At 48.1% G+C, this 14,507-nt stretch overlaps 1 long non-coding RNA gene across 1 annotated transcript in view; it reads right to left on the bottom strand.

Annotated features, from left to right (window-relative positions):
* Positions 1-11,227, bottom strand: part of LOC149122556 (uncharacterized) — a 62,636-nt gene extending 51,409 nt beyond the window's left edge. Inside the window, exon 1 of the long non-coding RNA XR_016218906.1 lies at positions 11,046-11,227. This is a non-coding gene — a long non-coding RNA (uncharacterized LOC149122556). The remainder of the gene's footprint in view (positions 1-11,045) is intronic.
* Between the last annotated feature and the right edge of the window lie 3,280 nt (positions 11,228-14,507).

Here is a 14,507-nt window from a genome sequence, read left to right as displayed (position 1 = left end):
GAGAAATGAGATATATTTTCTGCATAAAGAACCACATAATCCTCTACCTCATTTAAATAATACATCCATAACTTTATTCCAATTAAACTCTTCTGTGAAACAAACATACCCAATAATGTGACATGCTCAGAAACATAATTGATATTTCTGTATGAATATTACCTGCACAAGTACTCATTTGTTGTCTAGTCATTTTTATGGATTTTTTCCTGTGCCATTTACTATACACTAAAATAATATAAAAAGATAATTTTTCAAAAATAGGATGACAAACTACTTTTAATATTAAAAACTGAGCCAATGAAACTGTCATAACAATATTTGATGAACTCATGGGCATTAAAAATAAATGATGTCATCTTTCCTAGAATATTCCATTCATAAATAGGACCTTTTAAAATTGTTTTATGTATTTGAGAGGCAGATATAAAGACAGAGAGTGACAGACAGACAGTTTACATGTACTGATTTCACTTTTGAAATACCCAACAGCTGGAGCCAGCCTAGGTCAAAACCAGGAGCCTGGAACTCAGTCTAGGTTTCATAGGTGGGTGACAGGGAAGCAACCACTTGAGCCATTACCTGTAGCTACCCAGGGAGCATGTTAGTAGGGAGCTAGAATCACGAGCTGAGCCAGAAACCTGAACCTAGCTGCTCCAGTATGGGACGTGGGCATCCTAGTTGGTGTCCTAACCACTAGGCTGAACACCCACTCAGAAATAGCATTTTTAAATTTCTATAGAAAGACTTAACTAAAAACAATCAATTAAAATTTGTGAAGTTTTCACTAAAACAGGGCATATAATTGTATATTAAAATGAGTTATTTTGCCTTTTCATGTTTAATTTTTTTTTCCAAATTCTGTGTTTGTTTATTTAACAAATGGGTACAGTACTCCCTCTGTAGCCACGTGCTGTTCTTTACCAGCTCTACATGCTTTACATACACCATACCATTCAGTTGTTGCTACTCTGATGCTACAAATTCTTATCCCTATTTGTAAATGGCGGCAACTGAAGCACAGAGAATCTAAGTCGCCTAACATCACATCCCTGATGAGTTTAGGCAACATCTGTCGCACTAGAGGACAGCACCACGAGAGCATCAGCTCCACCTGCAGCTGCCTTGTTCCCCACTCGTAGCCCTGTCCCCACAAAGGTATGCCACACGTGGCATGATGATGAGAAACGTGGATGGGAGAGCAGATCAGGCCACACAGCAGAAGGGACAGGAAACGGCTTGGAGAAGAGCTGCGAGGAGATAACAGAAGGCCCGGAAAGACCCCCGAAGATGGAAGAGCTGGTCGGGGGCCAGCAGTGGCAGAGGCAGGAGTGTGGTGGCCTGCAATAGTACCAATAAGAAATGGAACATCTCTCTGACAGAACTAATGAGCGAGAAATTGCCCAAAACTCAGCATCGTCACACTTGATGCCTCTTTCCTCTGTGGTATGTATCCAAATTACCAACAGAATCTGCTGATTTTTCCAGAATACATCCAGAACCCAACTCTCATCAGCTCTCCCCTGCTCTCACTCAGCCCAGGCCTCTATCCTGATTACTCTGGTTCCTGCACTAGCTTCCACCAGAGAGATCTGTCTGCGTTCACCCTGTCCTCTTTGCTCACACGGCAGCAGGGGAATCCTGATAAAATTAAGTCAGTTTATGTTACTCACTGGGGCAAAACCTGCCACCATGTTCCAGAGTGACAAAGAACTCTGTCCTTTCGGCACTGTTCCCTCCTCAGTTCCTGCCATCCTGGTCACCCCAGGGCTTTTGCATTTACTACTCCTCTGACTGCAGGGCTTTTCCTGTATCTCCATGAATCACACTTGCTCACTTTCTTCATCTTTTTTCAGATTTTAGCTTCTCCCTGGAGTTTGTCCTGGGCCTCCCTACTGAAAATACAACACCACCTCCTCCTCCAACCTCCTTTCATCCCTTCCCTTTGTTTTTCAACATAAAACTTAAAACACACTGTAAACTTCAAACTTCTCATTTTAACTTGGGTGGGTATTAGCAAGTATTTATTACTAGCATTTAGTTTTGCTCATTGTCTTTTCCCCAGAACAGCCCACAACTACACCTAACACACGATTGGATGTTTGATCATATTTGACCAATTAATAAGTGTTTACCTGTGGCAACAAATGATCTACACGAAGGATGTCTGAGAGATCCCAGTGGAAAGAAGGGGCCATCCAGGAAGGATGTACTTTTCTCTGAAGGGAGAAGAGAACTGAACTCCCACTTTGATTATGGCCCTGTCTAAATACTGATGGAGTTTGTGGACTCAAAAGGTTTCTATTGTCTTGATAGCTCATGACAAACGCTTCAGGTGATCACTGATGTCATGAATAAGAGTGTCAATTCTTAAATCAACAAGAGACACGGTACAGTTGCTTCACATGTAGGATCTCTGTCCTTAATGAGTTGTACTATGAGAATTAACGGTAAAACTTGTCTTCAAATATATTTTGTGTGTCTGTGTGGGTGTAAACTGTGGAAATCTTTACTTAGTATAGAGTTGATCTTCTGTATATAAAAAATTGAAAATGAATCTTAATGAAGAATGGGATGGGAGAGGGAGTAGGAGCTGGGACAGGAGTGGGGGTGGGAGGGCGGGTATGGGGGGAAGAACCGCTATGTTCCAAAAGCTGTACCTATAAAATTTATATTTATTAAATAAAAGCTTTCTAAAAAATGTTTACTATGGTCCAGACACTGGGAAAATGCACCAAGTACATGAAGATAAATGAGAAGACCCAAGGCCCTCCTGGAACTCACAGAGTACAGCACTGATACCAAAGTCACGCATTTGAAGCATGCAAAGCCCAGTGCTATTAAAGCAATTTAATAGGTGAATAGAAATTATAATATTTGCTGGGAGCAGCTGTTGAGAACCTTGAAGGGCGCTGTAATGTCAAAAACAGCATGCTAACTTGGCAGAGTTGGGTGGAAGAGGGAACAACAGGGGGATCATAGCGAAGGGGCCAGCCTAGTTCAAGGAGTTGTCAGTGTACTGCCGTTTATTGCTGAAGGTGGCAGAAACAAGTGAGGAACAGTTAAAGAGTCAAGCATTAAGGCTCATTTGATAGCCTGCAAGAGTTTTAAATCAGGGAGGGGACTACCAGGTATGCGGATGGACCTGCTGTAGGAACTGCAGTGTCAGAACGGGTGAGAGACAGCTGGGATGCAAGAGGCAGTAGAAACAAGCTACTGGCACAAAGAGAGTATTTTAACATTTTTTTTCTTTTTTGAGAGACAGCAAGAGTGTGCCCATATGCTGCTTAACTCCCCAAATACCCTTATAGCCAGGACTGAGCTAGGCTAAAGCTGGAAGCCTGTAACTCAATCCAGGTCTCCCACACGGGTGGCAGAGATCCAGGTACTTGAGATATCGCCTGCTGCCTCCCAGGTACACATTAGCAGGAAGCTGGAATCAAGAGTGCAGCAGGGACTCAAAGCAGACACTCCTGATATGGTTTGCAGGCAGCCTAAAAGACATTTTAACTGTGGCACCAAAATCCTGCAGAGTGGCTCTACTCAGATGGTGGTAAAACAAGGACACAGCAGGGCCTCTGAGCTTTCTCACATAGACCCTCCCAAACCCAGCATGTGGCTCCTCTGGCCCAGGAACCACACACAGACCCTGGACGCAAAAGCATCTACTGAAGCCTGGGGCCCTCTCGTTCACCCTTTGGCCTCTTCCTGGTGCCTGCTGTCCTGCATTTGGTGCCGGATGGTAAGACCCTACCGTGTCACAGATAGGCCATGGGTGTCACCTACCTCAGACAGCTGTTCCCTTTACCCTCTACATCTAAAGAACTGGGGCTGCTTCTTCCTGTCCACAGAGTCTTCACAGCCACCAGCACTTTTGGGACACCAAGAACCTAACAAGCGGGATTCAGGGAAAGCCAGGGCTGGAAGCCAGAGGGCTGCACCTGGTGGTCACAGGCCAAGGGGCTCTCCTGGGCTGGCACAAATGGTCACAACAATGACTGGGCCCCAAACCCACCACGCACTGAAGGTCAGTCCCTGGGCTGCTGAAGAGGAGAAGATCATAGCCGTGAGAGACAGCTGCAAAGCAAGGCAGGTGGCAGCCACGGTCCAGCAAGCCCTGAAGCCCCTGGAGCCTCAGGGACAGAGGGAGTGGGCAGCCATGGACTCTTCTAATTAGGTGGTGGTCACGTGGATGTTCATCATATCATTTCTCTAGCTCTGCACTATTATTGCATTATTGAATTCTTCTCTGTATACTTTAAACACTTTAAAATTTTTCATTCCACAAATATCAATAAATTTTCTGAAACTTAGAATTTAAAAAATGATTATACTTACATATTCAGATATTTAATGTAAAAGGTACAAATTCACACAACACTATAGTAGGCTTAGTATGATATTATACTTTTAAGTACATACAAGTAGACACTTCCCAGCCCAATCAACCTTGCCAACTTCTACTAAGATTTTTCCAAAGCAGATGAAAACTGTATCAGTCATCTAAGACTGAGTGACAAAGCTCCTAGTAGTTTAGTTACCCAGTTTTTCCCTCCTTCATAAACCCTTTTTGAAGTCATATAACATGAATATCATAATTTATTTCAACAGTGAATAAAGATAGGGATCTGGCCTGCGCTGCAGCTCAATAGGCTAATCCTCCGCCTTGTGGCGCTGGCACACCCGGTTCTAGTCCCGGTCGGGGTGCCAGATTCTGCCCCAGTTGCCCCTCTTCCAGGCCAGCTCTCTGCTGTGGCCAGGGAGTGCAGTGGAGGATGGCCCAAGTGCTTGGGCTCTGCACCCCATGGGAGACCAGGAGAAGCACCTGGCTCCTGCCTTCGGATCAGCGCGGTGGGCCGGCCATAGCATGCCAGCAGCGGTGGCCATTGGAGGGTGAACCAACGGCAAAGGAAGACCTTTCTCTCTGTCTCTCTCTCTCACTGTCCACTCTGCCTGTCAAAAAAATAAAAAAAAAAAGATTTAAAATGAGTCTTGGATGGAGGTCCACTGAACGGCCCTTTGAGCAAATTTCCTGTCAAGCTGAGTAACTGCAAAATACTCAGGACCTCAAAAGCTGATAAACAGCTCTCAGGAGTAAACAGAATAACACATCCAAACATGTTAACATATATGTAATAAAATTTCATGACATAAGTAGGAAGTAATAAGTAATATTATATTTTAAAGTGAAGTATACAAAACTAGCCACATTGCAATTACAAGGGGTCTTCAGAAAATTCACAGAAGATATGTATTAAGAGAACTGCATAGGCTTTAAAGTTTTTCGCATCAGATAAATTCTTATCAAAATGCCATAATATATTTGAACAGATGTAGTTTAAGGTACTAAGAAGGATAAGACATCAGTTTGAAAAAAATCCCTTATCAGAGCAACATGACTTTGTTGAGATTTAAAACAAGAACAAAATAATAAATTGATGGTAAAACTTGAGTGGAGGACGGTGCAGCGGCTCAATAGGCTAATCCTCTGCCTGCGACACCGGCACCCTGGGTTCTAGTCCCGGTCGGGACGCCGGATTCTGTCCCAGTTGATCCTCTTCCAGGCCAGCTCTCTGCTGTGGCCCGGGAAGGCAGTGGAGGATGGCCCAGGTCCTTGGGCCCTGCACCCCATGGGAGACCAGGAGAAGCGACTGGTTCCTGGCTTTGGATCAGCGCGGTGCACCGGCCGCAGCATGTCAGCCACAGCGGCCGCTGGGGAGTGAACCAACAGAAAAGGAAGACCTTTCTCTCTGTCTCTCTCACTGTCCACTCTGCCAGTCAAAAAATAAAAAAAAGAAAAAAAAACTTGAGTGGAATAATGGTAAAATCACTGATGCCTTCTGAAAAGTTTGTGAAGACAGTATCTCAAAGGCATCAGAAATTTACAACAGGATACTTCATTCCAGGAAGGACAAGAGGATATAGAAGATAAAGCCTACAGCAGGAGACTACCTTTTTGTGAAGAAAAAAATAATTGTATCCATTCACTAATCCAGTGGAGGGGAACCTTTTGTCTGCCAAGGATCATTTGGATATTTAGAACACCATTCATGGGCCATACAAAATTATCAACTAAAATATCAGCCTGCAATAGATTTCTAGAATTTCAAGTCCCACCTTCGGTTGCATTGGCAGGGCCGAACAAAAGATTTTGCAAGCATTTATACGGTTCAGAAGCAGGATGTCACTCATCCCTGAAAAACTGTAAAGGACCAGAGATTAACAGCAGAGACAAAAGCCAATACCACAGACATTCCAAAAGTTCAGCTTGCACAGTTCTGACTGAAAATGAAAATGGAGCAAATTTTCATCCCTGCTTAGTATAAACACTGATGCTGCCATATAAGCTGCAGCAGAGGGGCGGAGTTTTCAGTGGACAAAGAATAAAGAGGAATCAAAATTCTGAGACATGGAATCCCAGTCACCTGAACACACATCTGACGACAAGCACACGTGTTCTCCAGGCTCCCTGCACCAGCTCCCTCCCCAACACACATGCAAGGAGGCAACGTCCCTGAAAAACCTCCTGAATGAAGGGCCCGGTGTTGGTGGTGCCTCTCAGGGAGCACCCGCGCCTCTGCCAAAACTCCTGTCAGGCGCACGGCTCAGCCCTCTGAAAAGGTGCAGAGGATCCAACACCACCCGCTAGTCTGACCTTGACCTCACGCTAGGGGGACTCTCCATTCTCACTGGAAAAGTGGGGGTGACTCTGTGGCCCTTCTGCTTCTCTCATCCTCTGGCCCCGTGGCCCTTTGAGCCCTGTGGCGGGACCACCGCAGACAACCTCCAGGCCCACCCTGAAACCCAGGCGGGTGGAGGGCATGCGTGTCCTGAATCCACCAAAGCCCACCCAAGCCCACTCAGCCTCCAATCCCAGAAGCTTGTCCTGTCTGAGAGGGAGCCAGCTAAGAGGCTCAGCCAGCGTCCCGATGGACCACAAACACAACTCCTGCGCCACCTGCCGCTGTCCTACCAAGAGCCATGGGACTGTCAGCCCATCCCCGTGGCCAGCAGGGCGCCTGGCAAATGAAGCTCGCACTGGGCCCTCTGCCTGGCTTCCTCAGGCTGTCAGGAAGCACTCTCTGCACCCTGGCAGGAAAGCCCGCCATGCCCCATAGGGGAGGATCAGAGAGCAGGCAGCTTCCCCCTCCCCTCCCCGCGAGGACCAAGCCTCTGCTGGCCCCCACACCTTACCTCTTGAACCCAACTCCAGGCACCAGGCTTGCCCAAGCCCCTCTGCACATCTGGAGGGCCTGGGGGCTGACCCCCAGGGCCCACTCACCCACCCAACAGTCCCAGCGCATCCATTGCCAGCGCACCCGGGGCTCCCAGCTCCACCTCAAGCTGGGCTGGGCTTGGGCAGGGGACTCGGTGGCATTTGGGGGCCGACGCACAGCTTCTTGACCTCCCCCGCGCAGACACTCACCATTTCCGTGCGTCGGGAGAAAGTCGGTCCCAAGCCAGGGACAGGCGGGGGCACATCTGGCTGAGGAGCTTCCTCCAGAGGTCACCTACCACTCAGCCCGGTGCTCCGACTCGCCTCCACCGCTGCTCCAGGACCGGCAAAGCTGGCCGCCTCCACAGGATCACCCTCCCCCCCCACCTCCCCCCGCCCCCGCCATCCGCCCACGCAGGCGGATACGTCCTGACTGACGTCACAGAGGGCAGGGTCCAGGAGACCTGCCCCAGGACTGGCCCCTCAGCCCGAGGCTCCGCCCCCTTCTGCTCACCTACCCCTCCCCCATCTCCTCTTGACACCTTGCTGGCCTCTTGACACCTGGCAGCCCCCACTCACACCAGCTACACTCCTAGGCTTTCCCCAAGCCAGATGTTCCACATCCATAAACACAACTCCTCAACCTTTCCTTAGATCTAGCCTTTGGGGGTGCACTGAAAACTCATTCTGGAACCCAAAATCACTTTCTTCGCCTGAGCACATTTTACCTTTCGCACAGACATACCTCATGCTCCCTGAGTTCAATGTTCTGAAAATGCAACTTAGGTTTCTGGTCTCCCGTGTCATTGGATTTCAGCGTGCCTAGAGTGGCTCCTCCACCTCCGCTCCGCTCGCTGACACCCACCCTTCCGTGGGCACGGGACACGGGTGGTCCCCTGTCAGATCCCAACCAAAGGACATATGGCACACGGGGCACCTACAACTCCACCAGGCTCTCTGCCTGGCCTCCTTGGCTCGGGAACCCGCTGGGCTGACCACCAGCACTGGAACACTCCCCTCCTTACACCTGGTGCCTAATGATGAAACAGATGGCAAAGGCTCCGGACCCATCCCCTTCACCCTGCCTCCACACCACCACTACAGCTGGCCTCTTTTACCTTTTTTTCCTTTGACATCTTTCAATTAGTAACCAGGAAAGCAATTCATTGATTTCACGGATACAGTTCAAAGAACATAGAGATGTCCCACACACCATACACATCCTCCATGCTACACGCCTATCCGCCTTTCCTTTTCTGTGTTTCTTTTCATTGCTCTTTACGGCAACCTGCTTTCCGTTTTCTTTACAGTCACAAATCCTCGGGGCCAGCGATGTGCCGTAGCGGGCAAAGTCGCCGCCTGTACCGTCAGCACTCCACTTGGGCGCTTTTGCGTGTCCCGGCTGCTCCACATCTGATCCAGCTCTCTGCATTGGCCTGAGAAAAGAGTACATGATGGCCCATTTCTTTGGACCCCTGCACATGCCCGGCAGGGGAGACCATGAAGAAGCTCCTCTCTGCTGCCTTCGGATTGGTCCAGCCCTGGCTACTGTGGCCATTTCGAGGGTGAACCAGTGGATGGAAGTCCCCCCCGTCCCTTTCTCTGCCTCTGCCTCCTGCAACTGGGTCTTTCAATAAAATTAATTACATCTTTCTAAAAATGTAATCCCATTTGTGGCTTTTTGTCTTGATTGCCTGTGCTGTTGTGGGCTTATCCAACAAGCACATCAGTGCCATGGTGCTTTGGACCCCACCACTCACGTGGCACAACCCTCTGCTGTGCTTGGCTCCTGGTTTCTTCCTGGTCCGTCACCGGCAGAGTTTGGCAGAATAGGGAAGCTCTCTCCCCTTGCTTGCATGTCCGGGCGCCATACTCCACTTTCACACCATGCATGTGTCCACATAGATACGTGGATGACTGGCAAGTCATGGGAAATTGAGGAACACTCTCGTTGCTTTTTGGGAGGATGTGTGTGTGTGTGTGTGTGTGAAAATTTCTTTCTTTATTGGAAAGGCAGAGTTACAGAGAGGCAGGGACAGAGGCAGAGGCAGAAAGAGAGAAGGAGAGAGAGGGCTGGGGAGTGAGAGAGGGGCAGAGAGAGAGGACTTCCCAGCTTCCCAGCTTTTCCCTTACGGACGTCCCAATGTCTTCCTTGAGCCCAAGAACTGTTGAGTGGCCTCTCCATTTCCCACTCAGCTGCATGAATGACAGGAGGCTTGTCCTCTCCCGACGTGCCCCAACGTGAAACTGAAGTCAATTTCCTTAGGGCAGATGGAAAACCACCCCCAACAAATACCAAGGCCATCTTCTCAGGCAACACAGCAGACTCGCATTTCCCTTGGGTTTCTCATGCACCTCTTTCTGGTCTTGGGGCTGGCCCACTTCTCCAGAGAGCCCAAGAAAGGACATGTGCCCCAGGGAATACTGCCAAGCGTCTCGTGTCCTCAAACCTGGCGGGTTTGGTCAGCAGGGCAATAAGCGTCACCCAGCCACGCCTGCCTCTGGCCTCAAGACGCGCCAATACCAGGGACACATCGCAGGGAAGCACAGGCACTGGAATTCGTTTCCCGTACCTGAAGCCCACTCACTTCAGCCAGGTACCCATTTCAAAGCCCACATCCCTGGAGGTCTTTTGGGACAGGAGACAAAAAAGGTGCATCTAGCTGTGAACAGAAGGGCTGAGGGAGGGAGGTGAGGGGGGAAGTCCTAGCCTGCAGAATGAGAATTTTCCAAGCAGGGACAGGCAGCAACTCCCAGATGCCTATGAAGAGGCGGGGCCTGGGGACCACAGTCCCTATCCCAACAACAGACATGGAATCCTATGTCACCTGAACACACATCTGGCAATGATCGTACGTATTCTCCAGTCTCCATGCACCAGCTCCCTCCCAACACACATCCCAGGAGGCGACGTCAATGGAAACCTCTGGAATGTAGGCCCCGGTGTTCATCATTGCCACACAGGGAGGATCCCGCTCCTTTGCTGAAACTCCTGTCAGCATGTGGCCCCACCCACTGGGAAGTCTGAGAGGATACAACGACTCCCCTAGTCCTATCCTTGAACTCACGCCCGTGGTTTCCATCATTCTCAGCAGAAAGGTGGGGGTTATCCTCTTGCCATCCTGCTTCTCTCATCCTCTGGCCCCGTGGCCCTTTTAGCTCTGAGGCTGGAGCACCACATCAACCCTCAGCAACAAATTGAAATCGGAAGGCGGGGAATGGAGAGCGCATTCTCTGAATCCACAGAAGCCCACCCAAGCCCACTCAGCCTTCAATCCCAGAAGCTTGTTCTGTCTGAGAGGGAACCAGCTAAGAGGCTCAGCCAGCGTCCCGATGGACCACAAACACAACTCCTGCGCCACCTGCCGCTGTCCTACCAAGAGCCATGGGACTGTCAGCCCATCCCCGTGGCCAGCAGGGCGCCTGGCAAATGAAGCTCGCACTCGCCCCTCTGCCTGGCTTCCACAGGCTGTCAGGAAGCACTCTCTGCACCCTGGCAGGAAAGCCCGCCATGCCCCATAGGGGAGGATCAGAGAGCAGGCAGCTTCCCCCTCCCCTCCCCGCGAGGACCAAGCCTCTGCTGGCCCCCACACCTTACCTCTTGAACCCAACTCCAGGCACCAGGCTTGCCCAAGCCCCTCTGCACATCTGGAGGGCCTGGGGGCGGACCCCAGGGCCCACTCACCCACCCAACAGTCCCAGCGCATTCATTGCCAGCGCACCCGGGGCTCCCAGCTCCACCTCAAGCTGGGCTGGGCTTGGGCAGGGGACTCGGTGGCATTTGGGGGCCGACGCGCAGCTTCTTGACCTCCCCCGCGCAGACACTCACCATTTCCGAGCGTCGTGAGAAAGTCGGTCCCAAGCCAGGGACAGGCGGGGGGCACATCTGGCTGAGGAGCTTCCTCCAGAGGTCACCTACCACTCAGCCCGGAGCTCCGACTCGCCTCCACGGCTGCTCCAGGACCCGCAGCGCTGGCCGCCTCCACCGGATCACGCCCCCCCCCCCCGCCATCCGCCCACTCAGCAGACAAGTCCTGACTGACGTCACAGAGGGCAGCGCCCAGGAGACCCGCCCCAGGACTCGCCCCGAGGCCCGAGGCCCCGCCCCCTTCTTCTCGCCTCCCCCTTCCCCCATCATCTCTTGACACCTGCTGGACTCTTTGTGGCCTCAATTCTCACCACCACTACTCCTATGCTTTCACCAATTACAATCTTTTCATGTATATATGCACATCATCAATTTTTTTTTTTTTTAGATTTGCCTTTGTTCTTTCGTGAATATGAACTATGGAACCCAGGATCACTTTCTTCTCTTTTATTTCTTTTGCAGTTTTTTTTTTTTTTTTTTGGTTGCTCAGTTGAATTTGTTTTGTAAATGGAATTTGTACAGGTTTAATTCTTTTGCACTTTCTGCTAAATCAATATATAGTCTTATCATATCATTTAGTAAGTTAGCAGTCAAAAGAAAGCAGAAATGGTTAACAATTAGAAACACTCTAAAAACGTTTTGAGGGCAAAGTGTTTTGCATGTTATGGTTTTTCTGGTATGTATGATTACTATACATAATTAAATAAAATCTCAGAAACACAATCTCAGGTGTTTTCAGTTTATATTTTAAAATTACTTCCTTGTAAAATAGGTACATTTGTTAACGCTTTGATGTTTGAACACAAGGAAATGATGTGAGGAAATCCTCAAGTTCAGGTACATCAGGGGAGTTTAAAACATAGCAGCAAATACTGGGGATTTTGAAAATCATTATGCCGCTATGAATGAAAAGGATTCACTTCAATGGAAGTTCATGCCCCATAAGCACCATGGGTAATACTCTATCAATTGCCCATAGAGCCTAACTCTTTCTCAGACAGTACCAAACTGTGCCAGCTATGTTGTTCAGAGGAAAGCAGCTTAATTTTAACATCTCATCTGAATCAGAGGTTGAGTCTGTTATTTTAACTAAAATCTGGTAAATATTGTCTCAGATGGGGAAATCACACTATGTTAACAACTTTAGAATGGACTAAAATCACTCCAGAACCACTAAAATATCAGCTTTTGGTGTTCTTCATGATCTTTTCTCTATGAGGTCAATTGTACATATATTTGCATTTTAATAGAAATAACTAAAGGGAATATTAGAATCTCATTAAAATGTTCATCCTCATTGACACATCACCATTTTCAATATTTCTGTGGCTTCTCAATACTCAATTGTGATTTTCTAAATTATTCTCTTCTTAAATCAGTTTCACAATTCCATTCACCCAGTCCTAAAGCTTAATAATAACATTTATTTATTTCATGTGGAGCTAAGAGTACACAACAGATGGCTAAAAAGATAGACAGCTCAAGAAAACTAAAATTAATAAATCCTAACACCAAACAGAAAGAATGCCATGAATCTGAGCTATACATAAAATGTTGAATTTCCTTTTTAGGGCTGGCTTTAGCTCAGTGGTTCCTTCGTCTACTGAATTTCCTTTTTAAATAAAAATATGGTAGTGCTTTATATCATAGATGGAAAATCTGTCAACTGCTTTCAGATAATATACAAATGCAATAGAGCACCAAGTATGTACATGAACAGTTTACTTTTGTTTTTGTGTTTTTTTTTTTTTTTTTTTTTTAGGTCAAGGTGAGTTTATTGTCCAAATAGCATAACCTAATTGCATCCCAAACCATTTTCAAATCCACCTTCTACTCCATCTTTAAACCAAGTCAGAACAGGGTATGGATTTTTTTTTTTAAATCACTTAACACTGAACAGAGAAGGCCTCGTCAGAGGCAGCTGACTACACCGTGTCACTGTCACAGCCAACATTCTGCCACACTTCCTAAAAACCTCGTTTACATCCATCACACTACTTAGCATCCCGACCAGATAAACAGCCACACACCTCTTAAAGAGTACATGGTGAGAGGCTAACATGGACTTGCTATGGTATCACACTCGTTTTAAAGCAAAAAAAAAAAAAAAAAAAATTAAAATAAAATAAAAAGAATAAAAAGAAAAAAAAGGCCAAGATGAAAAACTATAACTGAGAGAGAGAGAGATCTGAGGTACATGGTACAAGGTAATGAACATAATGGAGAAACAACCAGTGGCCCAGGGATTTGCTGGGGACATAGGAGTTTGGCCGGCAGTAAGAAACTAAAACTGATTCAAAACAAAACAGACGCTTTTCTCTTCTCAAGGACAGGCACCTGTCAGCGTACATGGGAAACTGTAAGGCCACGGTCGGTAAGGCACTTTGCGTCCCCTGCAGGCGACGGGACGGGATGGGACGGGGACGGAGGCTCCCGGCCCAGCCACGCTGACACACGGGGACATGCGAAGGCAGCATAAGAGTTTGTGCCGAGGGACTCCTGCAGGTGGCTCAGAGCCTGGAACCATGCAAAGCCATGTGCCATGAGAAGCCAGAAACACCCTCCTGCACCTTCCCACCCAATCTTGTACCCACGGATGGACGAATGACTGCATGAGCAATGCCCCAGGTCCGCAGCCACGGAAGCCTGCGCTCCATCCAGGGCTGCACAGGGGACTTTACCGTCTCAGCATTAATTTCCCTTTTAAAGCTATTCCCAAGGTTGGACTGTCTCAAAGATAAACAAAGAGGAATCCTGTTGGTGTGGATGCCAACTGGCGCGCTCCAACGTCCGCCTCGCTCCTACCTCCAATCCCGCACTAACCAGGATTATCTTCTTGAACTAGAAACTCAGTATTTACACGACATAAGGTGCAAGTGTATTTCTTCTCCCAGCCCCGTCCCCCGTGGCCCGTGGAGAGAAAATCCCCCTGCCCAACAGTTTACTTTTAAATTTGGAATTAAAATATAAGTTTGAGTGGTGCCAAAAGCCTGAAATCAGTGCATACATATGTGGTCTACTCCTGACTAAAACATTATTATGCTGCACATAACTTTTTTCCTAAACTGATTGTTAAATGGTTGGTTTCCTGATACTCCTACATGTCCCTTATATCCCTTCTTCTCCTCCCCTACTAAACTGTCTAGATATTCTGACCATCAAGGTATGACAATTGAGGGCCAGTGCTGTAATGTAGCAGGTAAAGCCAGTGTCAGCATCACATCTGGGCACCAGTTCAAGTCCCAGCCATTCTATTCTCATCCAACTCCCTGCTAGTGGCCTGGGAAAGCAGTGGAAGATGGCCTCAGCATTTTGGCCCCTATACCATGTGGGAGACCTGAAAGAAGCTCCTGGCTAATAACTTCAGATGGACCCAACTCCAGCTGTTGCAGCTATTTGGGTACTGAACCAGAAGACAGAAGA

The sequence above is a fragment of the Oryctolagus cuniculus genome, chromosome 13, assembly GCF_051225735.1.
Source record: "Oryctolagus cuniculus isolate XC-2025 breed Fujian yellow rabbit chromosome 13, ASM5122573v1, whole genome shotgun sequence".
In the NCBI taxonomy this organism is placed as follows: domain Eukaryota; kingdom Metazoa; phylum Chordata; class Mammalia; order Lagomorpha; family Leporidae; genus Oryctolagus; species Oryctolagus cuniculus.
Note: the sequence above shows the minus strand (reverse complement) of the source record. Positions and strands in the feature narration are given on the sequence as shown.